The 18,271-nt window shown below is 40.1% G+C and overlaps 1 pseudogene across 1 annotated transcript; it reads right to left on the reverse strand.

The window, feature by feature from the left end:
* Positions 1-36: 36 nt before the first annotated feature.
* LOC311621581 (small ribosomal subunit protein uS8-like) lies at positions 37-499 on the reverse strand (annotated as a pseudogene). The gene has a single exon. The product of its transcript is annotated as a small ribosomal subunit protein uS8-like (transcript).
* Positions 500-18,271: the final 17,772 nt, after the last annotated feature.

Genomic DNA, 18,271 nt, shown 5'->3' on the forward strand with positions numbered 1-18,271 from the left:
ATACCAACCTCCCTTTATTTTTTTTAGCAAGTCCATTTCTTTTACTTTTTTTTTTCCTTTGAGGCATTTTATTTCCACATATCTATTACATCCCTAGAAAGAGAATCCCAGGATTTTCCCTCCTGTGTGTTTTCGTCTTGCATCTTCGTGGTGGTCCATGATGCCCGCTGAGGTTGTCAGTACAATGAAGCCAAACTGATGGGACAGAAGCAAGTTGTTCTGCCATTTTTCTAAATCTTTGAGTTGCACATCAAATCTGGAGCTGATTACTCCACACTTGTTCAACCTGCCTGTGAGGTTCACAACAATTTTCCCAGCTCTGTGGTCATCAATAATTTCAAACTCGCCAATCATCATCACAGTCAGAAACCGGACAATGACTTTGGAGCACAGCCTAATGAGAACCTGGCGTTTGCCTCTCTTTTTGGCATTATCGATACTCTTCAGAGCATCAGCCAGGACATTCATGCACCATTATGGCGGCACAGACCGATGGCGGAAAGAGAAACGCAAGTCCATCTTTCAAATAAAATCAGGCCTGAGCCTAGCTGGTGTGGCTCTGTGGTTGAACATCGACCTATGAAACAAAAGGTCATGGATTATTCTTGGTCAGGGCACATGCCTGGGCTTCTGGCTTGATCCCCAGTGGGGGCTGTGCGTGAGACAGCCAGTCAATGATTCTTATCTTTGATGTTTCATCCCTCTCCCTTCTACTCTGAAATCAATAAAAAAAAAAAATTAGAAAAATTGATAAAATCAGGCCTGAATTAAAAAAAAAAAGACAAGTTGATGATTATAATTCAGAAGTGTTAATTAAAGGTCATTTAAATTCAGCATACTTACAGTGTATTTGGGAACTAAAGATCCATGAGAACTTTTGTCATTAAACTTCTGAGGTATTAAAATACTATAGTCACCATTCTGGCATTCTGACTGGTAAACTTCTCTAGGTATTTTTTACATTTTCACTTTGAAAGCATTATATATATGCTTTCAGAGAGGAAGGGAGTGGGAAAGAGAGATAGAAACATCAATGATGAGAGAGCCCCCTACTGGGGATTGAGCCCCCAACCCAGGCATGTGCCCTTGATGGGAATCAAACATAGGACCCTTCGATCTGAGCCAAACCAGCTAGGGCCCAAAAAATATATATTTAATATGTTTTCTTATTTTCTTATCACAAGTGAGACATTCAGAAATTTAACTTGTGTTCAAAGGCCCTCTATATGTAAAAAGGAAGGAATTGATAGTTACTAAGCCTTTCTTCCATGTATACTAGGATTTTTGTTAATTGTAGACATACCCATTTTCTTTAAGATTCTTAGAATTTTCATTTTCTTGAGATCCTCTTAAGATTAATTTAAATTATACTCAATGTACAAATCAAAATATTTCCACTAGATGGAGCCATTTACCTAGATTAACCCTAGAAGTATTTTTTTATTTTTATTTTATTTTTTAGTATTTTAGGAACATAAGGCGCATATAATGAGCAGATTTCCACCGCTTAAGTTCAATTAACATTTTACATGAAAATAACCTTGAAAATGTTTTTCTTTAGAGCAATTTTTAAATTTCAATGTCATTCTTCCTTAGAACACAGGTGTTCAAGATGTATCCTTAAGTATAGGTACAGAGTTTATGATTTAAGCTGGACACCACAAACTTTAACGTGTACATGTCAGCTGACCATCTTGTTAAAATGCAGATGCTGATTCAGTCAGTCTGGTGGGGCCTAAATATGCATTTCTAACAGGTTCCCTGGTGATGTCATGCTGCCAGTTTATAGACTTGGAGTTAGCAAGGACCTGGAGAACCTGAAGTGATATCAGAAATTAAATCATCTACATGTGTCTTTTGTATTTTGATTGCTTGAGTGTCTGCAGTGCCCTGAGCGATTCCTGAAACAAAAGTGGGTCTTAATAAATACTTGCTGAGCCAAAACCGGTTTGGCTCAATGGATAGAGCGTCGGCTTGGGGACTGAAAGGTCCCGGGTTCAATTCCGGTCAAGGGCATGTACCTTGGTTGCGGGCATATCCCCAGTAGGGGGTGTGCAAGAGGCAGCTGATCGATGACTCTCTCTCATCGATGTTTCTAACTCTCTATCTCTCTCCCTTCCTCTCTGTACAAAATCAATAAAATATATTTTTTTAAAAAAATGGGCATGCTATTTAAAAAAAAAAAATACTTGCTGAATGAATGAATGAATGAATGAGAACAATGTTTAAGTGCTTTATGTATATTAACTCATTGAACCTACCTGAGGACCTACCAAGGTCAGTTCTATTATTATGCTTGTTCATACAGGAAGAAACTAAAGTCACATGTATTAGAATCAGGATTTGAACTCAAATAGTTGAACTTATCAGTCTGGCTCCAGAGGTCATGCTTTTTTTAAAAAGTCATTTTTAATTGTTCAATTACAATTGACATACAATATTCTATTCATCTTAGATGTACAACCAAGTGAGCAGACACCATACAACTCTCCAAGTGATCATCCTGATAAATCCCACACTCCTCGGACACCACCCGTAGCTAACAGAACATCACTGGCCACATTCTCAATGCTGTGCTTTACTACCCATGACTATTCAGTAACTACCAACGTGTCCTTGTAAACCCCTTCACCTTTTTCACCCATGCCCCCAAGCCCTCTCCCATCTAAAAACCGTCAAAGGGTTGAGTCTGTTTCTTTCTATTTGTTCCTTTATTTTGTTTCTTAGATTCAGTTGTTGATTGATATGTATTTATTGCCATTTTATTGTTTATATTTTATCTTTTTTCCTTCTTTTAGAAGTCCCTTAACATGTAATACTGGTTTGGTGGTGAGAACTCCTTTAGCCTTGGTTGTAGGCACATCCCCAGTAGGGGGTGTGCAAGAGGCAGCTGATCGATGTCTCTCTCTCATCGATGTTTCTAACTCTCTATTTCTCTTCCTCTCCAAAAAATCAATAAAATATATTAAAACAAACAAACAAAAAAATGGCAGTTGGTGAGTGCAGATTGACATCTCCAACTCTGCTAGTCTTTGCCTCTGCCCCTGCCTTACTTATTCATAACTTCTTTCTCTGAAAGGAATAAACCTGGCTCCAGTGATCTTCAATGTATTTGTTTGTTCAACCCTTATAAACATGTAGTTTCAGAATTACTAACTCATACCCTATGAGAAACAACTGACAGTGTTTATTAATGGTTCTCTTTGTCTCCTGCCTTACAATATCCTGTTAAAACATCATTTTACAAAATTCACCTAGGTCAACTCTTTTTTTTTTTTTTTTTTTACCACTCCCTACAGTGAGGTTACGTCACACACTTGTATTATAATTAGTCACTTGTCTCCATTTTGCATTTCACACTTTGATCCCCACTCTCCTCTCTAACCCCCACCCTGACTTCCTGGTTCGTTTTTTTTAAAGCTGCATACTGTAAAAGTTCTATGGATTTTGACAAATGTAACAAATTATTTCTCCACCATTCCAGAACCATACAAAATAGTTTCATCACCCTAAAAAATTTTCATCATGGAAACCTTTGTAGTCCCTTCCTCCAACCTTTGACAACCATTAATCTATTTTCCATCCTTAAGTTTTGCCTTTTCAATAATGTCATATAAATGGAATCATATAACCTTTTGAGTCTGGCTTTTTTTTTAACTGAGCAAAATGCTTTTAAGATTTATTCATATTATTTGCCAAAACCGGTTTGGCTCAGTACTGAAAGGTCCCAGGTTCAATTTCGGTCAGGGGCATGTACGTTAGTTGCGGGCACATCCCCGGTAGGGGGTGTGCAAGAGGCAGCTGGTCGATGTTTCTCTCTCATCAACGTTTCTAGCTCTCTATCTCTCTCCCTTCCTCTCTGTAAAAAAATTAATAAAATATATTTTAAAAAAATATTTATTCATATTACATGAATCAATGGCTCATTTCTTTTTATTGCTATACTAGTGACCCAATGCATGAAATCCATGCACATTAAAAGGGGATCAATTAGAGGAAATATTTTAATGTTGCTATTTGCCCTTTCTCTATAATAGAAGTGTCAGAGATGAAAGAAAATTAGTAAAATGTGTATGAAAACCTTCCTCCTGTGAGAATCTGGGACACACTATGGGACCCAGAGTCAAGTCCCCACCCATCCACATGCACCTCAAAATCACGAGAGACCCAGACTAGCCGCCCTCCTCCCTCATTGGGCTAGATCCAGACCCGGCCAGTCCCACCCTTGTCAAGCCCGGCCTCTGCTGTAGGTACAGCCATCTTTTGTTATGGAAATATGCCTCTGCTGTAGGCGCCGCCATCTTTTGTGATGGAGTACTGGTCAATTTTCATATTCCCTCTTTATTATATAGGATTGTATGGATATATTATGGTTTATTCCTTGACTTGTTGAAGAACTTCTTGGTTGTTTCCAGTATTTGGAAATGATGAGTGAAGCTGTGGTGAATCTTGTGTGAACACCAGGTATTCATTTGGATAGGATTAATGGGTAAGTGGTATTGTTGTTTAAGTCTCTGTAATTTATTACAGAGAAATAGGTTAAAAACTTTCCCCCCCCCAAACCATTCGAGAGCAAGTTGCAGATGCCCTTTATCCATAAATACTTAAATATGTATGTCCTAAAATATTCTCTCATGTGACCATGGAAAATATCAATATTAAGATCTAACTTGTATCTTCATTCAAATTTTTCTCATTATTCCAATACTGTTGCTTATAGCTAAAGAAAATTCTGATAATACTCACTATGCTCAGTTGACATGTCTCTCTTAAAATCTGGTAAGATTCCGCCTGGCTGGCTTGTTTCAGTAGTTGAGCATCAACCTGTGAGCCAGGAGATTGCAGTTTGATTCCCTATCAGGACACAAGCCCGTGTTGTGGGCTTAATCTCCAATGAGGGGCATGCAGGAGACAGCCAATCAATGATTCCCTCTCATCATTGATGTTTCTCCTCTCTGAAATCAAAAATACATAGATTTTAAAAATGTGATTAAGATTCCTCAGTCATTGTCTTTTATGACAACATTTTTTAATAAACCAACTATTTTATAGAATGTCCCACATTTTGGGTTCATCTACTGTTTTCTTACTATTGGATTTAGAAATATGCATTTTTGGCAGAAATACTAAATTAGGAGACACAATATAGCAACTTGTACCGTAATTAGCTATGTCAACTTAATTAAGATGCTATCTACCATGTCTCTTGAATGTGTAGTTATTATTTCCCCCTTTGTAATTATGTAATAAGTATCTTATGGGCCAATACTTTGAAATTATGCAAATTTCCTATTTCTTATTAAACTTTCATTCTCTAGTTTTAGCATTTATTGATTATAAATTATAACTATGTGGATTGCCAAGTTGGTTTTTCTACATTTTTTTTTTTTTTTTTTTTTTTTTGGCATTGTAAGGAAGAGCTTTCTTTACCTACTATTTATTTTTGTCAATATCAGTCTGTGTATCCTTAAAGAATTCTGGCTTTACATACGTCAAATTAAAATTTGGTAATTTTAAGCATAGGTTTTTCTTTTATTCCCTTTTCTGCCTTTTTCCTTCCCATGTCTTCTCTCCCAACCACAGGCTTCAGAGGGCATTTATTTGCTTCAGAGGTGGGCTCAAAGAACTAAAGCAAATTAAAAAATCCAGTTGGAGTTCTGGATAATTTTTTTAACCTCTGATATCAACTGTAACTTGATACCTTGTATCCTAGGGACTAAAATTTTTAAAGTATTTACCACTGATTTATTTTGTATTGATTAGCAACAGAAAGAGGTGAGAAAGAAATTGGTTAGTATATGTATTTTTTAAACATTTTTTTTATTGATTTTAGAGAGGAAGGGAGAGGGAGATAGATAGAAACATCATTGATTAGAATCACTGATCAGTTGTCTCCTGCACGCCCCACACTGGGAATCAAGCCCGCAACCCACAGGCATGTACCTTCACCCAGAATCGAACCATGACCTCCTGGTTCATAGGTCGATGTTCAACTACTGAGCCATGCTGGATGGGCCTATATATATTAATAACAATGCAAGGAAGAGACCATGGGGGGCTCTTAACAATAATTTTTCTTTTTTACAACTTGTTAGAACACAAGTTGATATGTGTAACGTCCTTCCTCTCCTACTCATCCATGTTCTCTTTCAGCTTGTACCTCGGCATGATAAGGTTAACCATACTTCTTTTCCAAAGCTATATTCGGTAGTTGGTCAGTATAGCAGGTACAGTTGGTGCCCACCCAGATCCTCTGTAAAACCAGTTAGCCATCCCCCAGCTGATGAAGTGTAGGCTGATAACAGCCCACAGTTGCATCCTTCTCCTGAGCCTTGCCCTTGACTGATAAGCACTGCCTCACCCAGCACATGTCCCAAAAGAGCGGAATCCATGCCCGCGGTCCCCCACCCCATCACTCACAGCCACCCACTTGGGGAAGGTGTGCTTCCTGTTCCAATTGTAGGCTCTGTGGATGTAGAGGTCTGCTTTCCCAGAGAGGAGTTACTTCCACAGGAAACCCAGGAAATGTCATTAACCTTAACAGCGACCACTGCTATTGAGTCCCTTTAGGCTTTTCATGCCAGTAGAGCAGCAGAGAAGGGCACATGCTTTGTTTGCAGGCTCCATCCCCCATTTCTGTCCCTGGCGGGGGTGGAGAGAGGGAACATGAGGGAGGCAACCAATCCATGTGTCTCTCTCCCATCAATGTCTCTGTCTCTCCCGCTCCCTCCACTCTCTATAAATCAATGGAAAAATACCCTCCGGTGAGGATCATCAACAACAACAAAAAGTGTTATTTACTTGACTGGCCCATTGGTTCTGGCTGTTTGTTGCTGGCAGCTCAGCTGGGAACGTGTTCCTTGGGACTCCGTTCCTGACTATATGAACCTCTCCATGAACCTCTTCTTCCCAGCATGGTGGTTGGGTTTCAAGATCAAATGTCCTGCTGTTACTGCTTTTTATGAGCTAGCTTCTAAAGTCACAAAACATTACTTTTACTGTGGTCACAACCCTGCCCAGATCTGACCTCCCCTTGGGGAAAAATACATTCCGTCACACGGAAATAGGCTTGCTGTACACTTGCCTCTTTCATGCTGAGTTCACAGGTGGCCCTGCACACCTGGGAAGGACCTGGGGGCCGTGGCCACCCGCTTGTTTCACGGTGCTTTGGGGATTTTCCATTAGAGAAGTCGTCATTGCACACCTGCCCACACACCTGCCTGGAAGTCACCACCACCCCTGACCGATGACAACTGTCACCGATGAGTGGTTGGGTTTCAATCCTATCTCATGAATTTAGGCACTGTGTGACCTCTCTATGTCTCAGTTTCCTCAACTGTAAACTGAAGATAATAAAACCAACATTAGAAGACTGCATGAAGATTAAATGAGTTCATTCATGGAAAGGCTAGAGCCTGTCACATTGTTAACCTAAAGGGGATCCTACCCCAGGCACAGACTGCTCTCCTTCGTGCCCATCTGCCCGTGTGTCTAGGATGAAGTAAAGTTGCTCCTGGCCAGAAAGGACCTTCCAAGTGTTAGGGTCCAAATAGCATCAGCCAAAGAGTCACCTGGAGGAGCTCTGGGGCTGACCATCCTCAACGAGGCAGCCCTCTCACTTGGCCTGTGAGACGGGAAAAGGCTCGCCTAGGTCCTTCTGCTTCTGGCCACCTGCGGAAGACACGTGCTACCTGTCCCCTGCCACTCACTGTGCTCCATCCCGGAGGCAGGGAACATCCTAGGCCAGTGGTCAACAAACTGCTGCTTGGGAGCCACATGTGGCTCTTTGGCCCCTTGAGTGTGGTTCTTCCACAAAATACCACAGCCTGGGCGAGTCTATTTTGAAGAAGTGGAGTTAGAAGAAGTTTAAGTTTAAAAATTTTGGCTCTCAAAAGCAATTTCAATCATTGTACTGTTGATATTTGGCTCTGTTGACTAATGAGTTTGCCGACCACTGTAGACTGCTCCTCTCTGGCCAGTGTGTATGGCCTCCATGAACAGAATAGCGTGATCCCCAAAAGGAGCGTGAGCCTCAATCAGTTATCCTCAGACACCTCTCAGCAGCCAGGAACCCTGGTTAATCAAACCATCATTCAGTTCAAGGAGCATACAGGAAAACCACTGGCCAGAGGAGGAGCATCAACCCTGCAGATATAAGAGAAAGTGAATTCTAATGAAAACAAGGTATGGCCCTGACCCGTTTGGCTCAGTGGATAGAACATCAGCCTGCGGACTGAAGGGTCCCAGGTTTGATTCCTGTCAAGGGCATGTACCTTGGTTGCAGGTACATCCCCAGTAGGGGGTGTGCAGGAGGCAGCTGATCAATATTTCTAAATCTCTGTAAAAAAAAAAAATCAATAAAATATATTATAAAAAAAGAAAACAAGTTATGAAATAGGAGAAAGACGTCTGCTTGGCCCTTCTCCAAATCCCACTGATGGAGCAAAGCAATAGAAGAATGAATTCAAAGCAGGAGAGGAAAACCAGAAAGGGTGCTTCCAGCAGACCAATAGAGTAAGGAATTTTCAAAAAGATAAAAGAAATGGGAATCAATTGGCAGAGCAGAAGAACCTAAAATCCCTTATAGGGAACAGGGCACTTGAGCAGTTAACAAAAGAGAAAAACAATTGAGCCAAACCCCTAAAACCCTGCCAACTTGCCAACTCCTGGAATTGTTTCTGCAGCAGCTGTGTGGGCCCAGATGACAGCCATGGGTACCGTTTTTAAATTAGTTGTTGATCACAGCAGACTCAGAGCTAAATCCAGGCTCCTGGGAGTCTGCGTGCACAACTCTTCCCAACTCCCATTCGGTGATGTTGTGTTGCCAGCTTGAAACTGGCCAAGGAAGGAGAGTTTATACTACGGAATTCAGCAAACACTGCAAATCCAGGCTTCCTTCCGCCACTTCAGAGCTGGTTGTTAAATATTTACCGGCATATCACTGCTCCGGCGTTAGCTAAGATGAAAGAAAAAGGGCAATGCCCCAAGGGTCAGGGAAACCACGCTAAGAAGAGAAATTACCAACATAGTCTGCCTATCCCCCACAATCCCATGAGGCAGATTCCTGTAATCAAAACATGCATTCACTGCCAGGTACACACGAGTTCTCGTCTGAGGTGAAGAAATGCATTCCAACTATGAGCAAAGTCCAGCCTGGACTTGCACCTACAAATAGGAACAGAAAACGAAGAATCAACAAACATTTTCAGGAAACCAGGAGTATAAAAGGAAGCACCAAATTCAACAAACAGAACTAGCTCACACTAAAATCATATATAAAATCATATATAGAGTTAATAGAAACAGGTTAAACATAGCTAGTATCTTTATATTACTTAATATACTACAGAGTTATTTAAAAGCATATCACATCCAAAACAATAGAGACAGCTGCTTTGAAACAACCAGAATTGATGGAAATTTAAAAATGAGATTGGTAAACTGAATAGTTGGGCTGAATATGCAATTATTGAGTTGGAAAACTGAGCTGAGAGATTCTTCCAAAATGGTATTCACCCCCACCCCCCCAAAAAAAAGAAAAAAAAAGAAAAAAGAGAAAGGGAGAGAGGAGAGGAGAAGAGAGGAGAGGAGAGGAGAGGAGAGGAGAGGAGAGGAGAGGAGAGGAGAGGAGAGAAGGGGTTAGGGAGAGAGAGAAGGAGGAGAGAAAGAAGTAATGTTAAAAGACCTGAATGAATGATAGATATAACTAAAATTGTAAATATAGAACTTATAAAACTATGAGACTAAAAGGGAGAAAAATTATCAAAGAATGTTTCCCAGAACTAAAGAGGGACTTGGACTGAAAGGGCCTATTAAATGCCAGGCAGAATTTGTGCAACATTATCTGCTGAACATAAATAGATATTAACATGACCAACAAAAGTTAGGTCTTCCCCGCCTCTCCTTTTAGAAACCCCCCATAAGCAATAAGACTGAGAGACAGTAATGCCAGCTCCATAGCTGATGAACTAGAAGGTAACTGAAGCTAAAATAGGAAGGAGGACTGACAAAAGCAGTGAACGTCAGAGATACAGAGAAGCATGGGGCGCAGAGCTACAGGTCTGGGGAAAAGCCAGCAGAACCCATGTCTTTAAAGTGCGTGGCTTAAGACAGAAATCAGTCATTTCTCTTTTGCAACAACAGGGTGACATTCTGGTGGTGGAACTTCTCTGAACTCAGTCTGGAACTGAGAAAAAGCTGAGGAAGTCGATTTTAGCAAGAAATATCATAGACTAATCATTTTTTCAGGAAGTAGTCTGTTTTGTTCAGGGAGGGGGCAGGGGGAGGAAGACTGCCTTGTGACATCCCTTCGTGCTGTCCTCAAGTAGGCTACAGAGAAGAAAAACAAAGGAACTGACACACAACCCTGGGTTAGGGTGAGTTTCTGCTGACTGTGATTACAGTCCTGGCCTCTCCATACAAAACTCAGTAGATAATAGTTGGGGGGTGGGGGGTGCTCACTTTATTTAAAGTTGAGTAAGTAAACATTTTTTTTTTTTTAATAGCTAGCATAACTGTAAAAAGAGACAAGAAGAATGAATGGGTTTAAAAAAAAAAACAACACAGGCAAAAAACAAATGGCAGATGAAGAATGAAGAATTCTCATCATGGAGCAGATAAAAATTGAAACCAAACTGTCATTAATTAAATATTTAAAAATTATCTCTAGCCGAAACCGGTTTGGCTCAGTGGATAGAGTGTCAGCCTGAGGACTGAAAGGTCCCGGGTTCGATTCCGGTCAAGGGCATGTACCTTGGTTGCGGGCACATCCCCAGTAGGGGTGTGCAAGAGGCAGCTGGTCGATGTTTCTCTCACATTGATGTTTCCAACTCTCTATCTCTCTCCCTTCCTCTTTGTAGAAAATCAATAAAATATATTTGAAAAATAAAAAATTTAAAAAATTATCTCTATAAAATTCATCTGTTTAAACAAGAGCACAAAGCAGAAATATAAGTGTTCAGGGATGATAAGATAAAAATATGAAGAAGGTTTTTCTTCATGTGGATGAAACCTGAGACACAGCAGGGCCTAGGGAGGAGTGATAAGGCAATAAAAATTGCAGATGTAAACATGATATTGCAAGCAGCACAAAGGAAAATAGGCATTGCTGAAAACACAGTGAGATAGGTGCACAGAGGGCAGGTGATGAGAGAAAAAACAATAAAGTGGGCCGAAGCCGGTTTGGCTCAGTGGATAGAGCGTTGGCCTGCACATATAAGAAATATTTAACATCTAATTAAAATATTCCAGAAATTTAAAAAAAACAAACTTGAGACAACTTATTGAAGAAACACAACATATCATTGACTAAATCGGCTTGTCCCATACCCAAATCTTCCAAACAACAAGACTAAGGCTAGAGTCCCTGAATCACTGTGTGGAGAAGTGTGTATTATGGTTTGGAATGTGCTATACACCATTACCCTAAAGAGAAATACATTCCTCCTTTAATGCTATCATTTCCTTTAGGTTCTATCATAATTGGCTAGCCTGTCCTAACAGGGTCACAGAAAACAATGCATGTGCAACATCCATAATAAGATATATTGTCATGAATTTATTTGACTTCAAAGAAAAACAACATTTTTGGACAGGTGGGTTGAAAAAGTGATTTAAGAAAGGAAAAATCATCCAGGTTAGCTTAAGATTTCTCCACAGGTTATTTACTGTAGGGAGACAGTAGAACAATTCTATAAAATCAAGGAAATAAAGTATGACAATAAATACACACAATTGATACTAATCAAATAGTCATTGAAGTAAAAAAGACAACAGAAAAACATTTTATTTTATTTTATTTTATTTTATTTTATTTTATTAGTATACACATACTTTAATATCTTTGGTGCTGGCGTTGTGTTTTCCCCAGTTCCACCACCAATTTTTTTTTTTTTAATCCTCACCTGAGGATATTTTTCCATTGATTTGTAGAGAGAGAGGAAGGGAGGGGGAGAGATAGAGAGAAACATTGACATGAGAGAAACACAACAATTGGTTGCCTCCTGCATGCACCCTGACCAGGGTCGGAGATGGAGCCTGCAACCCAGGTACATGCCCTTGACCAGACTCAAACCTGGGACCCTTCAGTCCACGGGCCAACACTCTACCCACTGAGCAAAACAGGCTAAGGCCCACCACCATTTTTTAATGTCTGGGTAAGATTCTGGTTTGTATCTTCAAATTTAAGTTTATTTATCTCATTTTAAACAGGTAGCACAATCTCATGGAATGAAATTCAAAAAGTGATAAACCCGTCTTTTTATTCCCGTTATCTAATTCCCTCCTTCAAAGGCAATTACACTCACTTCGCAACCCTTTGAATAAGATTAAATGCAAAGGCAGTCATAGTTACCAGTTTCTTACATATCTTTCCCAAGATAGCATATGCATACATAAGAAAATAAACATGTAATATACCTAGATTTATATATATATATGTATATATATATATATGTATAAAATATTTCTGTATCTATATCAGATACTTGTGACATATATGTTTGTATACATTCACAAACACACACAGATATAGTTTTACTAGAGGCCTGGTGCACCACATTTGTGCACTGGAGAGGGGGTGTTCACCTCAGCCCGGCCTGTGCCCTTTAGCAATCTGGGAGCCCCTGGACATCTTAGCGCTGTGGCAGAGGGGGAGAGGCTCCCACCACCACCACTGCATTTGCCAGCCCTCAGCCCAGCTTGCGGCTGAGCGGCACTCCCTCTGTTGGGAGCACACTAATCAACAGGGGGCAGCTCCTGCATTGAGCATCTGCCCTCTAGTGGTCAGTGAGCATCATAGTGACTGGTCGGTCCACTGTTCAGTTGATTTGCATATTACCCTTTTATTATATAGGATTTTTATGCGAATGGAAATATACCATACATTCTGTTCTATACCTTGCTTTTCCTCCCTTATTAATTTATTTTGAATGCACATAGTAGTGTGCCGGTAAATATTTTATCACCAGCTGTCTTGCCCTTGTTATGTTCCACAGAGAAGCTAAGATGGTCCTTCTAAATATTAGGCTATGACATCCCTCTGCTGGGAACCCTCTGATGGCCCTTACTGCTCTTTGAACAACACCTGAAGGTTTCCTATGGCCTTCAAGGAGGTGGCTGATCCGGCCCCTCACTTTTACCTTATTTCCTACAACTCTTACCCATTTGTTCTGCTCAAGCCATGCCTACCTCACGGCTGCCTGGCACTTCTTCCTCCAGACATCACATCATTTTCTCCTTTACTCGTACTTCATTTACCTTCTCAGACAGGCCGTCTTTGAACATTCTCTCTACAATAGCTCCTCACCCACCTGTCACTCTTTGCTCCTCTTAATAGCTTGCACTAATTGACTTTACTACAATATATGCTAGGCACCATTCTAAGTGCTTACAATGTTTTATATTTATTTATGTATTTTAATATGTTTGTTTTTATTTTAGAGAGAGAGAGAGAGGGAGAGAGAAAGAAAGAGAGAGAGAGAGGGAGAGAGAAAGAGAGAGAGAGAAAGAGAGAAAGAGAGAGAGAGAGAAACATTGATGTAAGAGGGAAATAGCGATTGGTTGCCTCTGGAACTCACAACCTGGTATGTGTCCTAACTAGGAATGGATCAGGCCACCTCTCAGTGAATGGAACGACACTCAACCAACTGAGCCACACTGGCCAGGGCATAAGTGCTTTCCATATATATATTTTTTTAATTTTTACTTTTAAAATTAATTTTAGTGAGAGAGAAAGAGGGGTTGAGAGAGAAACACTGATGTGAGAGAAACACTGATCGGCTGCCTCCCATACACACCCTGACTGGGAATCCAACCAAAACCTGGCTATGTACTCTGACCAGGAGTCGAACACAAGACCTTTCAGTGCCTGGGCAATGCTCCAACCAACCAAGTCACCCTGGCCAGGGTGCTTTCCATATTTTAAATTAGATAATCCTTACAACAACCCGTTGGGATAGGTGCTGTTATTATCCCCACTTTTCAGATGTACAAATGAGTCACACAAATTGTTAAGTAACTTCCCCAAAGATCACAGAGCACAAGTGTCAGAGCCAGGATTAAAACCTAGGCAGTTTAATACCAGAGCCATATTCTATATAATTTCTCATCTGCTGTTTTTAAATATAATATTATATACTATCCTTGCCCTAATTTTTTTAAATATAGTACTTATTTCTACTGACATATATCAGACATTATACTATATATCTACTTATTTATTTTACAGTATCTTATTTTTGCCCATTATTCCTACTGGGCTGTAAGATTTCTTCTGAGGGCAAGACTTACCTGTTTTCTTCACTGCTCTATATCACACATCTAAAACAGTGCCAACACACAATACACAAGGCACAATTATTGAATAAGTGAGTGACGGTATGTATCTGTACATATCTACAGACACTCCCTGCCCCCCCCCCCCCCCCCCCCAGTATGGGAGCTCACAGATAAAGTAAAAAGTAGAAAATGTGATTTTAAGAGTAAAGAAAGAATGAATTCCATCCCAACCACCAACCCAACCCATACACATGTAAAAATAAAATAAAACCAAGAAAGATGCTACAAAGAACAGTCTATAGCTTTTTATGGCAAAATAGAAACTTAATCTTGCCGGAAACCAATCATTGTCTCACTAATAGAAAGAGGCTGGCCAACCTTGAAGCTCTGAAAGGTCAGAGCCAACCACACCCTATCTAATTGAGACACTGAGGCAACTTCCCCATCTTGTAATCATGTAAATCCTTACTGGTATGATAATCCGCTTATTACCTGCCTAAGGGCTATTGGTGTTTCCCAAAGCTGCTTAAGGGTAATGGGTGTATCCCATAGCAGCCTCAATAAAAGGGATAGCAAGGCCGGAGCCTACAGAGTCTTCCCACTAGAGGTTGACTCCTGCCTGGCCTCCCATTTGTCCCAAATTAACTCTTTTCTAGTCTCTCTCTTCATTTTAGTGTGTGGCCTCCTCCAGAAGCCGGACCCTGAGTGGGCCCTTAGTCACGCGGGTTGTGTTAAGGGTTCCCACATAATCTAAAGAATGGATCAGTGAATACAGAAGAAAAGAAATATAAGTGATGCCAAAACCGGTTTGGCTCAGTGGTAGAGCGTCGGTCTGCGGACTGAAAGGTCCTAGGTTCGATTCCGGTCAGGGGCATGTACGGTGGTTGCGGGCACATCCCCGGTAGGGGGTTTGCAAGAGGCAGCTGGTCGATGTTTCTCTCTAATCGATGTTTCTAGCTCTCTATCTCTCTCCCTTCCTCTCTGTAAAAAATCAATAAAATATGTTAAAAAAGAAAAAGAAAAGAAAGAAATATAAGTGAGATTATGCAGAAGGTAACAGTGTAGCTGCTTTCGTTGTTGCTGTTGTTTTGGAGGAGATATATTTGGAGATAGCTTTGAATAAGGGAAAGGGGTGGTTTTAGGTGGCATGTGGGAAGTGGGAAGAAAAAAATAACATACCATTTTTTGGACCTAAATGAAAAAAGAATAACTAACTGGTGACAGTTTGTTCTTGAAACACTTTTTAAAAATGTATTATCAAGACAAATGTCATCCAGTGGAGCTGTAAGGCTAGAAATGAAATTTTATTCCCTTACCTTTGGATCTGGCTAGTTTGGCCCAGGCCAATTGACTCCCTGCAAATAGTTCGTCAGAATTCAGTAGTCTTTCTTAAGGTTTTTGATAGAGAACATTGTAGTCATGTCTACAAGCTCCCTTGGTTGTGTTTCCTTCTGCCTGTAAAAGGGGACTGGTTTTTCATACAATGACCAGATGTCCTGTTTAGGGTGGGACAGCCCTAGAATTTGATTGGAATCTGAGTTCTTAAACAATTATATTTCTAGTGTGTTTCAAAACTGACAGTGAGGAGAAAGAAGACTTTTAAAACAGTAATATACAAAAATTTGCTTGAAATTTTTATAGGATCCTTATTAGTTAGGACTCATATCCATTTATAGCACCTGGCTTACCAGAGACAATAAACAAAGAGGGGACTTCTTTTGGAAAGAATGTGACAACTGATGAACACCAGATCATGTTTAAAAAACCACACACATGAGTAAGAGCTCTGGGTGGATGACTCTGACTTTCACCCTTGACCCTCATTTTCCTTTGACCTTCTCTCTTGCTCACTTACTTCCTTTTGTAACATTTTCTTCATGCCTTTGTTAACAGTTGTTTAATACTGTTAATGTTTACCACAAGTTAACAGTAGCTTACCAATTACTCGTTGTATGACCTTGGCAATTTACTTAACCTCCTGGCGCATGTTTTCTCATCTGCAGAAACTGGGATAATAATATAGTGACCTTATAGGGCTGTTGTGAAGATTCACTGAGATAATACATTAAAGGTGCTTTTACCATGCAGAACTAAAATTACGCATGCAATTATAATTATTTTTTCCCCCCAATGAATTGATCATCTTAGGGAGTTAGCTGGTCCTCGAAGTACTGAGCTTAGAGATTACTCTGTACTCCACTATACCTCATGGACTCCCAAACCACTGCACTAATTGAGGAAACTCCCAGTGGATCCTGGGTAATTTCCTGCAAAAAAAAAAAAAAAAAAAAAAAAAAAAGGAAGAAAACACAAACTGAAAATTTTCTTGAGGTGATCGTTCAGAACAAACAATGATTCATTCTTTTTTTTAATGTAATAAATGTTTATTGGTCACTAATTATATGTGAGTTATAGGTGCATTATTTTAAAATTATAATCTCTACTATCTTCTTCATTATGGGTTCATGTAGATTTTAAATTTATTTTAAAAATATATTTTATTGATTTCAGAGAGGAAGGGAGGGGGAGTGGGAGACAGAAACATCTATAATATTATAATAAAAGCTTAATATGCTAATTAGACCGGACATCCTTCTGGACAAAGCCGCTGTGGCAGAGAGCCGAGGCAGAGGCCAGGCAGAGGTCCCTGTTAAACTGGGCCCAAGATGCATGTTACAGCCCAGAGCCCTGGTCAGCAAGCTGCGGCTCACGAGCCACATGCGGCTCTTTGGCCTCTTGCGTGTGGCTCTTCCACAGAATACCATGGCCTGGGCGAGTCTATTTTGAAGAAGTGGCGTTAGAAGAAGTTTAAGTTAAAAAAATTTGGCTCTCAAAAGCAATTTCAATCGTTGTACTGTTGATATTTGGCTCTGTTGACTGAGTTTGCTGACCACTGGCCCAGAGCATACCTGGACTGCTCAAGCATAACCTGATAGGAGGCGGCCACTGCAGCGGCACAAATGTTGTGCATTGGGCCTCCAGTCAACGATAAGAGAGAATCATTGATCCCCGCCTCCTGCATGCCCCACACTGGGGTTAGAACCTGGATCGCTTGTGCCCTGATGGATCGGGAATTGAACTGTGACCCCCTGTTTCATAGGTTGAAGCTCAACCACTGAGCCATGCCACCCGGGCAGATTTTTAATTTCTTAAGAGCAGAGACAATCTTTTCATTGTATTAATGCCTCAGTAATTGCCTATTGCTTGAATAAAGGAAAAAGAAGAATGAGTTAGTGAAAATCTTAAGGAAGATTTGGCTCAGTTATACTTTTATATTTAAACAAAAACAAAGAACAGTGGTTGTTCTTTATATCTTACTATGTTATTACATTAAAATAAAATACAAATGTCTAATAATTGTCATACTGTCAATACTGTAACACATATACATCTTCCCGTGTTTTTCTCTATGTACATGCATATTTTTACATATTTGTAATTTTAATGTATTTTCCATGTCACCCTCTGCCTTTCCACTTACTAGTAATAGCAGACATTATTGTAAGTTTTTACTTTATCATCACCTTTATGACTTTCTGTAATTTAGAAATTTCTCTCTTCTGAGTTTTAAAACCCATCTTGGGTTCCGTGCGATTATTAGCAGTGTAAACCCCTGAACATTTGTAGGTGTTTTCGTGCTTCCTCCATGGACAGAAAGGTATGAGAGTCCCTGGTAACGCACATCACATTCTGGAGGAGGAAATGATGTCACAACAGGGAGCACACAGTCATTCCCAGGTGCTCATGGAGAGAAGAAAGGTATGCCTAATCTGATCGATGATTCTCTCTCATCGATGTTTCTAACTCTCTATCCCTCTCTCTTCCTCTCTGTGAAAAATCAATAAAATATATTTAAAAAAAAGAAAAGAAAAAAGAAAGGTATGCCTAGCAAGCTGCTCTGACCCGGGAAGAGTGTGTGGAGGGTGGTCTTTAGCTCCATTCTGTAGTTTGATTAACTTGTTTCCATCTCCCTCCCTGCCTGGACACCATCTGC

This window comes from Pipistrellus hanaki (genome assembly GCF_964339955.1).
Source record: "Pipistrellus hanaki genome assembly, chromosome: 4".
Taxonomy (NCBI): Eukaryota; Metazoa; Chordata; class Mammalia; order Chiroptera; family Vespertilionidae; genus Pipistrellus; species Pipistrellus hanaki.